Raw genomic sequence first — 14,301 nt, 5'->3', positions numbered from 1 at the left:
GGCGGGCCCGCAGCGATTGGGCGGTGAGCCGGTCAGGGCACCCGCGGGCCCGCCCCGCCCCGCTCGCCCTGGCCCCCGGCTGAAGGCGGGCGCGTCCTGCGCGCTCCCCGGGGCACCGGCCCCGCCAAAGGAACCCTGCAGCGGCCCCGTTTGCAGGGCAGGGACCCGGGTGCTGCCCCACCCTCAGCGTTCCAGCGGAGAAACTGAAGTCCGAACCTGAACCTCGGGAATCTGTCTGCACCTGTCTAGGTGGGATGCTGTCATCCCTCATTCAGCTAGTGCGTTAGCCTCATAAAGGGTTTACCTGGATCCAGACCTAACCTCTTTCGTCTGTCCGTTGCTCAGCACTTTCTGCATAAGAAACAAACCTGGGCGCTTGCCTCCCTACTTAAAATTCTACAGAGTCCCTATATGATCGTGGTACCTGCCTAGAACCCTGTTGCCAAGACCATTCCCCCAAATAGTCCTCTAGCTCTTTTCCCTCCAGGCATCTTGGACTCAAATATTTGCTGTTTCTTCTTCCCTGTCCGTACACGCCACGCCTCATCGTCCTGCCTTGGTTTGATTCAGCTCCTTCTTCTAGGCTGGGCTAAAGGGCTACTTCTTCCTAGGGAAGGCCTTTCCTTGGGGGCTGCTCCGGGCCCTAGGAGGAGACTAGAAGCTGCGACTGCTTAGCACCAGTGCCCCGCTGAGCCACGTTGAACTCTTAGGCAAAAGGGAACTTGTGCACCCTATATAAACGTTTTTATGTATTTTTAAAAATACCGTATTAAATATTATGGTGGTTTTTTTTTTTTTTTTTTTTTTTTTTTTTTTTTTTTTTTTTTTTTATGAGACAGAGTCTCGCTCTGGGGTGCAGTGGCGCGATCTCGGCTCACTGCAAGCTCCGCCTCCCGGGTTCAAGCGATTCTTCTGCCTCAGCCTCATGAGTAGCTGAGATTACAGGAGTGCGCCACCACGCCCAGCTAATTTTTGTATTTTTAGTAGAGACGGGGTTTCACCATGTTGTCCAGGCTGGTCTCAAACTCCTGACCTCGTGATCCGCCCGCCTTGGCCTCCCAAAGTGCTGGGATTACAGGAGTGAGCCACCTATTATGTATTTTAATTGCTGAATTTTATGGCACCTCTTAAATGTTGCACCCTCACTGAGCGCCTCACTCTGCTCACCCTAGTCCCGGCCGCAGATAGTACATTATTCTGTTACACTGGAAACGCTTTGTCCTCTACTCCTCGGCTCTGCTGCTGCTCTTCCCACCCTCCAATAGCTTAGGTTCTGCGTGGTGCTCCCAGCGCCCTGTCCTTTGCTGATGATGGTGTCATGTATAATTCAGTGTCAGATGTGAGAAGCGCAGGAGACAGCTTAGTACTCTCAGATGTAGCAGAATCTGTGCGTGCGTGTGCCTGATATAGGCAGAAGAAAGACTTCACGGACAACAAAGGGACTGCAGATGAGACATGCTCTCATATCTCAGGTCTCCAAAGAACCCATAAAATAGCTGTAATGTAGCAGTTTTTTCATGCTGCCTTGACCCAGTTTTGAGGCTCAGGCTGGAGGCTGGTCAGTTCCCCTTCTCCAGCAGTCTATTAACCCCATACCCCCAACCACTTCCGTTAGCAGGCTCTCATACGCGGGACACTATACACCTGTCCAGGGCTAGGCACCAAACAACTAGTTACAGCCCCTGTACTTCAGAACCCGCTGAAATTATCCAAATTAGCCTATCCTATATCTGCTTGCCTTATTTCACTCTTTCCTTCCCTCAGAAACCATGATAAAGATGTTTGTCCACAATTCCCCTCTCTCCCTCTCTCTGTGACAGACCCTGGCCCTGAGTGGCCCTGCATGGTGTGCTGTGATCTCTCCAGGAAACCATGGATATAAAAAGCTCTAAAACTCTTTCTAGCTTCTCTCTCTTGATCTGTGTCTGGCCCCACCATATCTCACTCAAGGTTAGGTTATACGGGTAAAACAATGCTCCACGGGGAAAAGCTTCCCATACTTACTAGGCAAAGAGAACACCAAAGCTAGATCAGGACAGCACCCAGCACAGAGGACCTTCCTGAGACCTCCCTTCCCCTCCATCCATACCCCTCACCTATGCTCCCTGCGTCAGAAAGGCTGTTACCCATCTTGCAGGGGGAGCAGCGGAGGGATGGACTACTGTGGTTCAAAGAGACCCTGTTGGTGGGAAAATAAAGAAGAGGTGACCACATGCTTGTTCCCTACTCCCTATAAGTGGAATTCTCAGATTTGACTATTGCACAGGACTGAGCATTTTAATTACCAAAATGAAACTATTCATGGGGTTAAAATATCTTGAGGTCTTTTCATTAGCTGAAGAGGACCAGAAAACTAGTGAGACCAACCCATATTTCTCACAAGGGATGAGAAAGAACTTGTCCATAGAGCGGACTTGGATGGGTAGAGGAGGGAAAAGAAGAAAGAAAGAAAGAAAGTTGCTTTTTTACTGCATTCTGTCTCTTTCAGTGTAACTGTTACACTTATTGTATCTCTCTATCCTGGACCTGCTCTTGTTTGTCCTTGGCCCTGGAAAACATGTGGCCAGGGAACGGACTCCACCTTCTAGACAATGGAACTCTTACAGCTCTATCAGTTGCTTGACTTCAAGTTCTTTTTCATAAGAACTGCTTTGATAATAGATGTCTCTCATCTGTTTTTACCCTGTACCCTTCCCCTTTCTTCTGGGAAGAGCTCTCTGTTTTTCACTGGGTAATGAGTCTTCCCATACTCCAACCTTAGAAACTGTGATTTTCTTATATATCCTCACTACCTTGATTGGCTTATGGGTGATCACCAAACAGAAACTGGGCCAACGATCTCCCTTGGGATTTTTAAAGTTGAAAATAGAAAAAAGAGAATTCCACTTTCTTCTATGAAGCATTGGCTGCTGTGGGAATTGTCCTCCCATTGCAAACAACTAGAAAAACAGGATCAAAAAAAAGAAACAACTGTTTTTCTTTACTTGTTTGTTTGAGACGGAGTCTCACTCTGTCTCCCAGGCTGGAGTGCAGTGCTGTGATCTCGGCTCACTGCAAGCTCCGCCTCCTAGGTTCACACCATTCTCCTGCCTCAGTCTCCCAAGTACCTGGGACTACAGGTAGCCACCAGTACGTCCAGCTAATTTTTTGTATTTTTAGTAGAGATGAGACGGGGTTTCACCGTGTTAGTCAGGGTGGTCTCGATCTCCTGACCTCGTGATCCACCCTCCTCGGACTCCCAAAGTGCTGGGATTACAGGTGTGAGCCACCGTGCCCGGCAAGAAGCAACTGTTTTTAAGCATTGAACAACAGAGCACAGGACTGTGATAACTAAGAGAAGAGAAACAAATGAAGTGAGTCTTACGTCCGAGCTTACTGTCTCAAAGCAGTTTCCAGGCATCACTGTAGGGATGGAGAACCCAAACAGAGCCCAGAAATTTCACAGAACACAGGAGACAGATCAGAGTCCAGGGAAGCCAAAGTGGCTAGAATTTGTGAAGCAGAATATAAGAGTGGTGGGAGATGATTAGAGAGAGAGTTGCAGAGATCTGCAGAGCAGTCACTTCAAGTCATTAGCTGAATACTGTCCTAGGCATGCATGGGTGAAATTCTATGAGGCCATGGGAAGAACTACCAGAAAGCAGTATGCCAAACAATTCCTGGAGCTCACACAGCGCTGGAAGTAATTTGTCTTCATACCAGCCAAAACAGAGACCTTTGATACACAAAGCATTGGCCAGAGTCCACAGAAGGGTATCATCTTAATGCAGGGGGAGGCTAAATTAGCCCTAAAATAAACACTTATCTGGTCCTGCCTTAACAAAACTTAAAAGCAGTCTTCAAAAGGATCAAACTGATCTCAAGTAACTTAACTGTGCTCAGAGAAAAAAAAAAGTCCAAGATTAGTTACAAAACAAACAACAACAAAACCCAACACCCAATAAGATAAAATTCACAATGTCCAACATGCAAACAAAAATTATCAGGCATGCAAAGAAAATGACTTGTAAGCAGGTTGAAAAATCAACCAATAGAAACAGACCATGAAGTGACAGAAATAATGCAATAAGCAAATAAATACCTTCAATTTTATAATATTTGAACAGACATTTCACCAAAGAAAAAATACAAATGGAAAAACAAAAAGTACATGAAAAAATATTCAACATCATTAATCATTAATTAGGGAAATACAAATTGAAATCACAAGAAGATATTACTGCACACATTTAAGAATGGCTACAATGAAAAAGACTGATCATTTCATGTTCTGGCAAGGATATGGAGCAACTGGAACTCTCATATGCTGCTGGTGGGAAAGTAAAATGATACTACTTTGAAAAATGGTTTTCTATATTTCAAAAAAAGTGGAAATTACTTTTGCCTCACACCCTTCCCCTTTCTTCTGGGAAGAACTCTCTACTTTTGTTGGTGAATGATTCTCCCCATGTTCCAACCTTAGAAACCTTAGAAACTGGTCAGACAGTTTCTTTTTTCTTTTTTTTTTTTTTTTGAGATGGAGTCTGGCTGTGTTCCCCAGGCTGGAATGCAGTGGCACGATCTTGGCTTACCACAACCTCTGCCTCCCAGGTTCAAGCGACCCTCCTGCCTCAGCCTCCTGAGTAGCTGGGATTACAGGCATGTACCACCACACCCAGCTAATTAATATATTTTAGTAGAGACAGGGTTTCACCATGTTGGCCAGGCTGGTCTCGAAATCCTGACATCAGGTGATCCACCCACCTCAGCCTCCCAAAGTGCTGAGATTACAGGCATGAGCCACCATGCCCGGCCCAGTTTCTTTTATAATTACATACACACATATGACTTAGAAATTCGATTCTTTAGATATTCACCCAAGAAAAATGAAAACGTGTCCACACAGACTTGTCCATAGCAGCTTTATTCATAATGGCCCCAAACTGGAAATAACCCAGATTTTCATCAACTGCTACAAATTGTGGTATATCCATACAATGGAATATTTACTACTCAGCAATAAAAAAGAAATTAACTACATATGCTTGCAACAACATGGATGAATCTCAAAAGCATTATGCTAAGTATAAGAAGCCAGATACAAAAGACTCATACTATATAATTTCATTTTTATGAAATTCTAGAAAAGACAAAACCATAGTAACCAAAAGGGCATAGTGGTTCCCAGATGTCAGGGGTGGGGATTGTAAAAGGGCAAGAGGAAACTGTTTTGGGTGATGGAAAAATTCTATATCCTAATTGTGATGGTAATTACTAACCATAAACAGATTCATCAAACTTTACATTTAGAATTGGCAGGTTTTGTTTTATGTAAATTATACATCAGTAAAGCTAAGTAATAAAAAATAGAAAACATATTTTTCCATGATGTCTTATGAGAAGCTCTGTAGTTGTGGATAACCATATTTTTATTGGCCTTTTTCTTATTTATTATTTAAAAATGTTTATATATTGAGAAATAAGCTTTTTGACTGTCATCCACATTAAAATCTTTTTCCCAAGTTATCATTTTCCCTTCAGACATTATTTATGACATTTTTTCTTTTCAAAATGTTCAGAATTTTATGTAATCATTTTTATGTATATTTTATGGCTTGTGAGCTTTGTATTGGTTTATATATACCATTTGCCTCTCCTATACTAAAAGTACTTATTTTTAAAATTTTTCTTAATTTTTAAAAATTTAAAATTAAAAATATTTCTGTGCATCTGCCTTTAAATTTTAATTTTTAATTTTATACTTTTTATTTTACAGTCCACCTGGAATTAATTTTAGTGTATGAGTTAGTTACTTGTCTTAATACAATTTATTGAACAAGCCACCATTTTCTCCTTCAAGTTGAAAGGCCATCTCCATCATATACTCTGTTCCTTATTATATCAGAGTCTAGTTTTTCTAGACTCTGTTCAGTTCTGCACATCCACTCATGAATGGTTGTAGTTTTAATTACTGCAGTGTTTTATAATATATTTTACTAATAGTAGGGATAGTCCCTTCACTTCCTTTTACAAATTTTCTGGTTATTCTTGCCATTTATACTTTCATTAGACTTTACAGTCATATTATCTCATTTTTTGATAATTCTGATTGTTATTTTTAATTGAGATGAGGTTAAATTTTTAGATTAATAATTAATCATGACAGTATTTGTCTTCCTATCCAAGAGCAAGGTATTTGTTTTCATTTATACAAATTATCTTCTGTGTTCTTAATAGCATTTAATTTTTTCTTCAAGTAGATCTTTCACATTTCTTTACATTGCCATTTGAACCAATGTGTTGTATTCCATTGTGTAAATATACCATAATTAATTTAAACAATTCCATATCATTGGCCATATAGTAATAGATCATTTCCAATTTTTACTGATTAAAAACCTAGGGCCAGGCATGGTAGCTTGCACCTGTAATCCCAACTACTTGGGAGACTGAGGCAGGAGGACTGCTTGAGCCCAGGAGTTTCAGTACAGCCTATGCAACAAAGCAAGACTCCTTCTCTAAAAATTAAAAAATAATTAAAAAATAATTTAGCAATGAACACACTTGTAGCTATATATTTTAATATGTTCATAATGATTTAGTTAGGATAAATTCCTGGAAATTGAATCTTTAGGGGTATGAACTTTTTGGGCGGCTTTTGATGCATAATGCTAAATTACATTCCCAAAATGTTTCAGAAATGTTTGTTCTAATTTTTGTAAATTATAAGTGTTACATGTGGTATAGTAAGGTCTCATCATACAATCAATAACTTACTTGAATTAAACTTTAGGGGTCAGGAAAGAAAAAGAGGAAAATGGCCTGTATTACAGGGGTTCTGCCTGTCCTTTCACTTCATGAGAAGGTGCCCTGTGCTGATGATACTAGAGAGGTGGCTCTGCTGTTTCCTCCATAGACCTCGGTTCCTATGACAACCCCACACTCTGTGTGTGTGATTCTAGTGTTCACACATCCATATTGTTTGTACAACATGATCCTAAGCACCTCCACAGCTTCAATTGGAAATGAACAAAACTGGAAAGTGATCTGATCCACAGCCTGAGGAAAAGCTCGTTGTGTTAGACCACTATGAGTCATATAAATAATTTTTTACTGTATCAAATTTTTGCCTTAAACATTGACATTGATATGGAAACTCAACATCAAGTGTACCTACACCCAGAGTTGATCTACCATGAAGATAAAGCATAGTTTTAGGACATCTAATTAGGACCCTGGGAATGACTCTAGCAGTATATTAACATGATTAGATGTCTTTAATAAAATGTGCAAAATCAAAGATTTTTATTAAAATCTGTTAAGGCAGCTGTTTTTTCTAGTTCTCAATCACACTTCTCCTTGTGCTGAGTGTTATCCAAGTGGCTGGAGGCATTTTTGGAAGTTGGCTACGATGAAATTGAAAATACATTTAAAGTTTGGTGGGACATATGTATGGAGCTACAGTGACTTCCATGTCCCTTTTAGCTATGGTTGCTCCCCAATAAAGGAATGGCTTCCCAAAACACTCCTACTGCCCACTGTGTCAACTCACTCAGCTCCACAACACCATAGGCAGAGATAAAGATTGTATCATACTATGATCGTGGCCTGCAGCCTTGGTCCTGGAACTGCTTGAAGAGTAGAAGAGAAACACAGTTTGAAATGTACAGAGCCAGCATCTAGTCTGTATCTATTCTTCCAGTCATCAGATGTGGAAAATTATGAATGGAGGGTTCAGTTCTCATCTGTACCCAGTCAAAATGGTTCTCCTCTTTCAGGAACATAATCCGTAATGCAGTATAGACCACTACAAATGCACTACATCTATTTTTTTAACTTTTTTGGTGGGCATGATGTGAAAGATAACATATTAGAATGTCTGACTTTATAAAGCACAAACCTATAGCAGTGTTACAAACAGCAAGCAAATCTATGTGTGGAGTCATACGTTTTATGAATCTCCACTCTAAATAAGAAGAAATATAGTTCAATAAACTGTTAGGACAAATTACATTTTTATCCTCTCTACAGAAAATAGCAATACAAAGTTGTTGTCAAATGAAGAAATGATGAAAGTGTAGGCATCCAGAAAATATAGGAAAAAAATTATAAACAAGTCTTAGTCAATAAAAATAATATGTTATTTTTGCTGTTTTTTTGACACTTGTGGGGTTTTTTAGCATTTGAAACATTATAGTTTGCTGTGATTTATTTTCTTATTTCAAATAAAATTATTATTATTATTATTATTATTATTTTAGTATTTATTGATCATTCTTGGGTGTTTCTCGGAGAGGGGGATGTGGCAGGGTCATAGGATAATAGTGGAGAGAAGGTCAGCAGATAAACACGTGAACAAAGGTCTCTGGTTTTCCTAGGCAGAGGTCCCTGCAGCCTTCCGCAGTGTTTCTGTCCCTGGGTACTTGAGATTAGGGAGTGGTGATGACTCTTAACGAGCATGCTGCCTTCAAGCATCTGTTTAACAAAGCACATCTTGCACCATCCTTAATCCATTTAACCCTGAGTTGACACAGCACATGTTTCAGAGAGCACGGGGTTGGGGGTAAGGTTATAGATTAACAGCATCCCAAGGCAGAAGAATTTTTCTTAGTACAGAACAAAATGGAGTCTCCTATGTCTACTTCTTTCTACACAGACACAGTAACAATCTGATCTCTCTTTCTTTTCCCCACATTTCCCCCTTTTCTTTTCAACAAAACCGCCATTGTCATCATGGCCCGTTCTCGATGGTCACTGTCTCTTTGGAGCTGTTGGGTACACCTGCAGAAAGGCTGTCACTTCACACTTGGAAGATTGCACAGCGGCCAGGCAGAGGCGCTCCTCACCTCCCAGAGGGGGCCAAATAAAATTCTTATTCATACTTAGTTTTGAAATAACAGTTTTGGAGACCCAGCTCCCACATTTTTTTAAGTTTCAGGCTTCACAAAACCTGAATATGTCCCCGTGTATTTTATTGTATTTAATTTGCATTCTCTACTGTATTCAGTGAAGTTGAATTTCATCTAATTGATTAATTCAATTTCTTTTTTTGGGAGTTGCCTTTCCTTATTCCTTATCATTTTTCTATCGAAGTGTGTGGGGGTTTTTTGTTTTTGTTTTTGTTTTGCCACTTTCTTATTGGTTTGCAAGAGTTCTTTGTATAAGGATAACAAACTTTCATATTTTATTGTGTTGTAATTTTCCCAGTATGTAATTTTTCTTTTAAATTTATCCATGGTATTTTTGACATACAGAATTTTAAAATATATATTCTTTTATATTTTATCTTAATAGAGCAATTCGTCTTCCTCCCTAATGCAAAAATTTCACATTTATTCCTTTTTTTTTTTCTTCACAGAGAATCAGAAAGGAGTAATCAGGGTGTTGCAAGTCCTGATTACGCGGAGACATTAACCACGTTTCATGCATCTCCAATCAGCCTATTCTTTCTGCCCTCCAAAAGGAGAAACAGGTAAGAATTATCCCACCTGATGATGCATTTATTCCTGTTCCAGTTTGTCTGTTTTATCTGGAGCAAGTCTTCCGGTCTTAGATTATTTTTAATCCGGATTCCATTATCAGTGGTATTAATGATCAGGACCAGTATGCCTGTTAGATTGTCTTCAGCTGTGAGTAACAGCACAGCCAACCAAATAATATAAGTTCATCTTTCTCACATGGCAAAAAGTCCATTTGAAGGTTGTGGGTTTAACAGCTCAACAATATCACGGCCCTGGGTCACCTTCTGTCATGGTTGAGCCAGGGCTTCAGCGGCTGCAGACAGTAAATCCTCGCATGACCATCTCTCAGGCAGGAATGAAGGCAGAGGAGGCTTTCCTTCAGTGCTGCCCGGAGGCTGCCCACAGACTTTCCCTCACATTTCAGAGGCCAGAGCAGAGTCGAGTGTCATCCCCTCCACGATTCCTTGCAAAGGGAAATGAATGTACTGTGACTGGCTTGGGCCACTCATTTTCCCTCGAGTATCAGGCCACCTTCCCTGAGCACATTTCTGTGTGATGCTGAACAAACTCAGGGTTATGATGTAAGGAGAATGGGTGAATGGCAGCCGGGTAGGCAACCAGCAGTTTCTCATCTACAAGAAGGATACATTGCTGTTTGGCTTGCTAATGGACTACCATAACAAATTACCACAAAGTAGGAGGCTTAAAACCACAGAAATTTACTGTCTGTCAGTTCTGGAGGCTGAGAGTCTGAAACCAAGGTGTTGGCAGGGCCATGCACCCCTCAAGGATCCAGGAATAATCTCTCCTCAGGTCTCCCAGCTTCTGGTGGTTGCCGGCAGCCCTTCGCATTCCTTGTTCTCACTTCAATCTCTGCCTCTGAATTCACGTACTCATCTTCCTTTGGTGTCTGTTTGTGCATCTCCACATGGCTTTCTTATAAGGAGAACAGTCATTGAATTTAGGGCCCACCCTGATCCAGTATGATCTCATCTTAATGAATTATCTGCAAAGATCCTATTTCCAAATAAGGTCACACTCACAGGTACTGAGGGTTAGGATGTCAACATTTCTTTACGAAGGACACAACTCAGCCCCCAACAACTATCATTCATGCCTCCATCCAAATATCTGATGCAATGCTGAGAGACCGAGGCTGGGACAGACCCTCAGTGCATACTTCCAGGGTCCTCACCTACAGCAGTCAGGTGTCCTACTCCACATGATGGCCCTCTCGATGGCTCACATCCTAAAATCTCTCCCTGCTTTCCCAAAAGAAGCTCCATTATCACCAGTCTCCCAGCCTCCAGCCTCTCCTGGAGCCCACTCCAGAGTGTTTGACTCACCCTGCTTCAGACGGACAAGAACCTTCTCAAACACAGGGCCTAGCTCCTGCCAATATCCCCATCCAACGGCAACTCTGACATCTTCCTTCAGATAGCCTCACCCCTGCTGCCAATTCTCACCTTCAGGTTCAGAGAACCTGTAAGGACAAAGTAACTTTTTGGGGGCTTACTGGCAGCTTTAGAAATTAGGAGGAAGGGCTGGGCATGGTGGCTCATGCCTGTAATACCAGCACTTTGGGAGGCTGAGGTGGGTGGATCATCTGAGGTCAAGAGTTGGAGACCAGCCTGACCAACATGGTGAAATCCCATCTCCATTAAAAATACAAAAAAATTAGCCGGGTATGGTGGTGGGTGCCTGTAATCCCACCTGCTCAGGAGGCTGAGGCAGGAGAATCACTTGAACCTGGGAGGCGGAGGTTGCAGTAAGCCTAGATCACGCCACTGCACTCCAGCCTGGGCAACAGAGCGAGATTCTGTCCACGTCCCCACCCCAAACCCCTGCCAAAAAAAAAAAAAAAAATACAATGAAAAGGGAGTGGTGTCCAAATTGGGACTGAGAAAAACAGGCTTCAGACAATGGTCTCAGGTCTCACTGGGCTTCTAGCTTCTACCTAGAAAAACCCACACCAGGACATCGATGATAGGGACAATCTGAGGAGTGCAGTGGGGAAAGGAAAGGAGGAACAAACAACCTTGAGCCCTGGCCCTAGCCAAGATCTCAGAAATTCGCCTGGCCTCTTGACCTGTGGATTTTGGTCATGTTGTACTGAGGTACCTAGCACGTAGGAGGGCTGCCTGACTCACAGGGGAAAACTCAGACATGGGAAGGTGGGGTCTGAGAGATCAAGTCTGGGTTGACACCTTCTCCCTGGCCATCATAGATTGACCCAGGGGTGGATAACTGACTCAAGCCAAACCTTCTCTGAGATTTTTCAAGCTGGAATCAGGGAAATGTAATAATCCCACTCTGATGGAGAGTGCATGGCTCAGAAGCTGTTGCTCTCATTTCCCCCTTTATGTGGAAGAAGACCATCAGGCTTAGGAGGAATTTAGGCTGACATACAGAAACAAGAGAAGGGAAGGAAGATGTCAATAGCACAATATCTTTGGTTCTAGAGCTCTGAGTCCAGCTTCATCCCTGACCTTCCCGTTTTTGTGAATATTCCAACCACACACCCTCTTTGGGCATAGGGTGAGCTTCTGGCACTTGCAAGGAAGAGTCCTGAGAAATAAATGTATTTCCCTGTGGGGCTGTTGGCTCCTGGCCAGTCCACCTTCTCAGAGACCTCAATGAGGGATGGCCCAGATGGCACTGCTAAATTTTTTTTTTTTTGGGGCGGGGGGTGGACAGAGTCTCTCTCTGTCAACCTGGAGTGCAGTGGCACAATTTCAGCTCACTGCAACCTCCGCCTCCCGGGTTCAAGCGATTCTTCTACCTCAGCCTCCCGAGTAGCTGGGACTGCAGGTGCACACCACCATGGCCAGCTAATTTTTATATTTTTAGTAGAGACAGGTTTTCACCATGTTGGGCTGGTCTCAAACTCCTCACCTCAGGTGATCTGCCCACCTCGACCTCCCAAAGTGCTGGGATTACAGGCATGAGACACCATGCCCAGATGAGCAATGCTCTTAACACACATGCATCATGGCTGTTGAATAGCTCAGGTTGTCCATATTCCCCCGGCCATAGGCCAGGCAAGGGCAGCATAGACACAAGTGGGTTAATGTCCATGCTGGAGATGGGATTCATACAGTCAGGCTGGCCTGCAAAAGGCAGAGGGACAATAAGGGCAAAATCCTTGAAGGCAAACAGTTAAAACTCAGAGAAGCAAAATCTGATGCAGAGCCCAAAGGGCACTGTGAGAGCCCACGAATGGGGGGGCCAGAGGGGGGCCTGAAAAGCTGGTTCATGGGACTAGATCAGCCAAGGAGGAAGGCAGGTCCCTGGCCTCTCTGCAAGCAGTGATAGGCATCTACAGCCCCTTTGCCTGCTTGGTGAGGGGATATGGTCAGCTGGATTAAAGGTTTGTGTTGAGAGGCCATGAGAACACGAAAATGCAGAGAGGCAGACATTTAGTGCAGTACTTTACTAGTTTGGGGTGAATTTATTGGCCTTTATGAGCCTAATTTCTTTCATCTATAAAATAGAAATAATGATACACACTTTGTCTTGTTGTAAAGGCTAAATGTAAAACAACAACATCAATGCGGTGGCATTTTAAATTGTGAATTCTTTGACGCTCCTTTAATCAAGAGGTGGGGTCTATCTCGCATTCTGTTGGATCTGGGTGAGGATGTGATGGCCTCAATTAATATATTACAGAGGAAGTGACTTCATATGACTTCCAAGGCTAGGTCATAAAAGGCCACGTAGTTTCTGCTTATGTATTACATATTCTTGGAGCACTGAGCCACCAGGCTCATAAAAGAATGTGACTTCCCTGAGGCTATCATGCTATGAGGAAGCCCAAGGCACATGGAGAGGCCACATGTGGGTGCTTAGTTGATATTCCCAGCTGAGCCCAGCCTTTAAATCACCCCAGGCTAGGCACCAGACATGTGAGTGAAGAAGTCTTTGAATGATTCTAGACCTCAGTCATTAGAGTCACCCCTGGCCATCTGAGTTTTCCCAGCTGAGTCTCAATATATCTTGGAACAGAGACAAGGCCTCCCTCTCTCCCTTGCCTCTATTCCTGACCCACAGTATCTGTGGGTGTACATTTTGGGGTAAATTGTTACACAGCAATAGATGGGTAACCTGGATGCCATGTAAAGGGCCAGGTATAGTAGCAGAGTTGGGATTTGAACTTATCTAGCTGATTCTACAGATTGTGAACTTTCTACTTTACTAGTGGTTCCTGAAAGCTGGTGACTATCAGTGATAGCATTTTAGTGAGAGAAAAAAAAAGATCAGGAAAATGTAGTAAATTTTTTAATAAAGCCAATGTATTCCACTGAAAAAAATTATATATATATAAATTTATATATATAAATTATATATAATTATATATATAAATTATATATATAATATATAAATTATATATTATATATATAATATATTATATATATAATATATATAATTTATATAATATATTATATATATAATATATATAATTTATATATATATTATATAGATAAATATTATCTATATAATAAAAATTATATATATATAAATTATATATATAAATTAATAGAGAGAGAGAGAGAGAGAGCGAGAGTCTCTCTTTGTTGCCCCGGCTGGAGTGCAGTGGCACAATCACAGCTCACTGCAGCCTTGACCTCCTGGGCTCAGTCAATCCTCCCACCTCAGCCTACTGAATAGCTGGGACTACAGATGTGCACCACCATGCTTGGCTAATTTTTTAAAAAAACTTTTTGTAGAGATAGGATCTTGCTATATGCTCAGCCTGGCCTCAAACCTCTAGGCTTAAGCAGTCCTCCCACCTCAGCCTCCCAAAGTGCTGGGACTACAGGCACGAGCCACTGTGCCCAGCCAAAAAAAACAAATATTATTC

General features: G+C 42.1%; 1 non-coding gene across 1 annotated transcript; it reads right to left on the bottom strand.

The window, feature by feature from the left end:
- Positions 1-9,340: 9,340 nt before the first annotated feature.
- LOC112208251 (U8 small nucleolar RNA) lies at positions 9,341-9,474 on the bottom strand. The gene has a single exon (XR_002942668.2). It is a non-coding gene; the product is annotated as a U8 small nucleolar RNA (small nucleolar RNA).
- Between the last annotated feature and the right edge of the window lie 4,827 nt (positions 9,475-14,301).

This window comes from Pan troglodytes, chromosome 12 (assembly GCF_028858775.2).
Source record: "Pan troglodytes isolate AG18354 chromosome 12, NHGRI_mPanTro3-v2.0_pri, whole genome shotgun sequence".
Classification (NCBI taxonomy): domain Eukaryota; kingdom Metazoa; phylum Chordata; class Mammalia; order Primates; family Hominidae; genus Pan; species Pan troglodytes.
Note: the sequence above shows the minus strand (reverse complement) of the source record. Positions and strands in the feature narration are given on the sequence as shown.